The 3,229-nt window shown below is 49.5% G+C and overlaps 1 pseudogene; it reads right to left on the reverse strand.

The window, feature by feature from the left end:
* Positions 1–1,735: 1,735 nt before the first annotated feature.
* On the reverse strand, positions 1,736–1,891 carry LOC142654450 (U2 spliceosomal RNA; annotated as a pseudogene).
* Positions 1,892–3,229: the final 1,338 nt, after the last annotated feature.

The raw sequence follows: 3,229 nt of genomic DNA on the forward strand, positions 1-3,229 counted from the left end.
TTATACATAAAAACAACAAGTGGAACATCTCCCATGTTGTACAAGATGGTAAAGGTTAGTCCATCCAAGGAAGGATTTTGCAGATTCTCCCTCAAGGCCATGTAGAGATTGTTGCATGCAGCAACAGAATTTAAAACAAGAATAAAACGTCCCACCTTAGGATCTTGAAGAAACACAATGTTTTCCTTCAGAACTCCAAGCAAGCCGAAGAGAACTTCCTGCACCACGCACTTCAAAGAAAAATGATCCTGTCGTCCATCCTCCACGTCAATCCAGAAAGCATACTTAACCCGGACCTCCCTGGTTCCAGCAAAGCGTATGGCGACGCCCATGTTGATCGCCTTCGATTCTCCTGGACAACCCCCTATAGCAGCATGCAGCTTAAGCCATTTTCATGGCGATGCTGCAAGGCCGAGGGTCGACACTCAAGACTGCCCAATGACTAAGCCACATGAGCTTAGCCAAAAGGCCGAGAAGCGATAACCCCAAAGTGGCACGTGTTGCCAGAGCCTGCCCAATACTGCTGTTCACCCCTTGCAGCGATTCAGCCTACTCCTAGGCAATTCCATGGGGCCCAGCCAGCTCACACACTCACACAAGCACAGCTAGGCGGGAGGTGAATAAAGGCCGGAGAGGAAGCTAGACAGGATTTGCTTCTTTTGCTTGCACCACAATGCTGTGCAGAAAGCGGAGGAATCTGCATAAAAACGCCTTCCTGGCAACGCCCAAATGCCCTCCTGCCGTGCAGACAAACACTGGCAGCAGCAGCAAGTGCATGCCCACAGCCACCCCTTCTCCGTCCACGCCTTGGATCAGCTGCAATCCAGTGCTGCCTGCTGAGCAGCACTGACCAACACTGCCTGGGCCCAGGCTTTTATGTCTGAGGCCCCATTATGATGTCATAAAGCTGGCTCTGGCTCCTGAGGGCTCCACTATGACACGCGCAAAGTTCCGTCTGAACCTTATATAAGACGGTGCTGCTCAGTCAGTCACTCAGTGTTGCCTGAGAGGGCAACACTGCAACAGGTGGCCCCCGGGTTGTCTGTCTGCACAGCTAGTTGCCTCCAGGAGGCCACAAGAGGGAGACAGGGGACTGCAAAATGGAAAATAGGCATCCAACAACTTTACAGACAACTTCTTCTCCTTGCTCCTACAACCTGCATCCTTGCACAGTTTGTTATTCTTCCAGGTAACATAGTAACAAATCCATATTGCTGGTCTCTTTGTAGGCAAGCAAGGGTTTGTTGCAACTGCAATTCTTACTTCTTTGAAATGTAGGGAGGACAGTTCATTCATTCCATCACATCCATCTAGTGTACACAGGTAGGTCCATTGTGGCGGCTGCTTTAATGGCTGCTTGCTGTTCCCCTACTCCACTCCACTATTTGACTGTGGTGCTGCATCAATCAGTGGCTGGCTAGCTTGCTGGCTGGCTCAGGTGCAGCTCTTTAACTTACCTAGGAGGGAGGGCAGAGAGAAGACAAGGAAGGTGAATGATCTGTTCCAAATTGAAATGCTGGAAACACAGAAACACAGGCGACACAAAACAAGAGGTGGCAATCTATTAATTAATTGCATTTAATAAATTAGTTCATTATCACACATAACTGTAAAAATGCATTGTCCAACAGGTGTTGAAATAATGGGATTAAAAGGAGAGATCCAAGGCGCAAGATAAAAACAATGGCAAACACAAAAAACACTTTTGGAATCTGATTTTAGTGAACACATAAGGAAAGGGTGCACCGGTCCTGGAAATACTGCAATACCAGGTCAATGCGTGGAGTGGACAGAGCAAGCTCTATTTCCATCTCCCTGTTCTAAAAATCCATTTAATATATGGTCCCCAGATATTAAACTGATAAGAACAGATTTTTTGATTGAAAAATACTTTATTGACAATCAATCGTCATCATACAAACATTACTGCGACGCAGCACAAGCCACGAAGCAGCAAATAATAAATAATAACAGTCGTCAAACATAACATGACAGTATAATACACAGTACAGGCTAACCTATGCTATACATTACACCACATGCTACACTAACATTCTTGCATTCACTAAAGTCAAACAACAAAGCATTACAGACAAGTGATGGGGTGGGGGAGTGGATAGGAGCGGGAGGGGAAATCACAGGCCCGAAGCTTTATTGAAAGACAACACACAAGAAGGGAGAGTGGGGGGAAGGGGAGTATCAGTCCTCTTCCTCATCGACATCCGGGGTGTCCCAGGTGGAATAGTCTCTGAGCAGGCTGTGGATCAGCCTGCGGCAGTCCTGGACAGACACATTCTCTCTCCGCAAAATCAGACGATTCCTGGCAAACCATATAGCGTCCTTAAAACAGTTCATAAGGCGCCAGGCCTCCTGGATTGCTCTATCCGTGTTACTCCCAGGAAATAGTCCATAAAGTACCAAGCGGTACGACAGTCTGTTCCTGGGAACTGAGTCCTTGAGTTCGTGTTCCAAGGCTTTCAACAGACCCTGTGCAAAGGGGCTGTAAAGGATCTGCCAGGCACTACGTCTGTGGATACTCCCAGGATTAATCAATCGACACCTCAGGCCAGACCTCTTAGACTGACACCTGCTCCCACCAATCAGGGTGGCAGGCTCAGGAGTGGGAGAGCCTATCGCGGCCTGGTCAGTCGGAGTTAGCTCCGCCCCCTGTCCATTTATACCTGCCGTTTTCTCTTCCTCATTGCTTGTGATTCTTCCTGGTTTCCTGGCCCCACTGCTGCCTTGCTCCAGCCTGCTTCTGCCGTGCTTCAGCCTTGCTTCAGTTCCCGCTTATCCTGCTTCGCTCTGCCCCCGGCTTGCTTCCTGCTCCGTGCTCTGCATTTGTATACTTCATTACATCCTGATCCTGACTGCTCGTTCACCACTCCGTTCCCTCACGGTGTTCCGTGGGCTACTGCCCCTTCCCTTGCTTGTTCCCTGTTTGTATCCCCTTGCACTTAGTCAGCGTAGGGACCGCCGCCAAGTTGTACCCCGTCGCCTAGGGCGGGTCGTTGCAAGTAGGCAGGGACAGGGCGGTGGGTAGATTAGGGCTCACTTGTTCCCTTCACCTCCTTCCGACATTACAGGGGCACTGCCAGAAAGAGTGCAAAGATGTTTCCTCCGTGAAGGGGCACCTGGGGCAGTACCGGGTCTTGCACAGGTTGCGGGCATGCATGAATCACCTAAGAGGAAGTCCTCCCTGGATGGCCATCCATGAAATGTCCTTGTG

Source organism: Rhinoderma darwinii, chromosome 5 (genome assembly GCF_050947455.1).
Source record: "Rhinoderma darwinii isolate aRhiDar2 chromosome 5, aRhiDar2.hap1, whole genome shotgun sequence".
Lineage (NCBI taxonomy): Eukaryota > Metazoa > Chordata > Amphibia > Anura > Rhinodermatidae > Rhinoderma > Rhinoderma darwinii.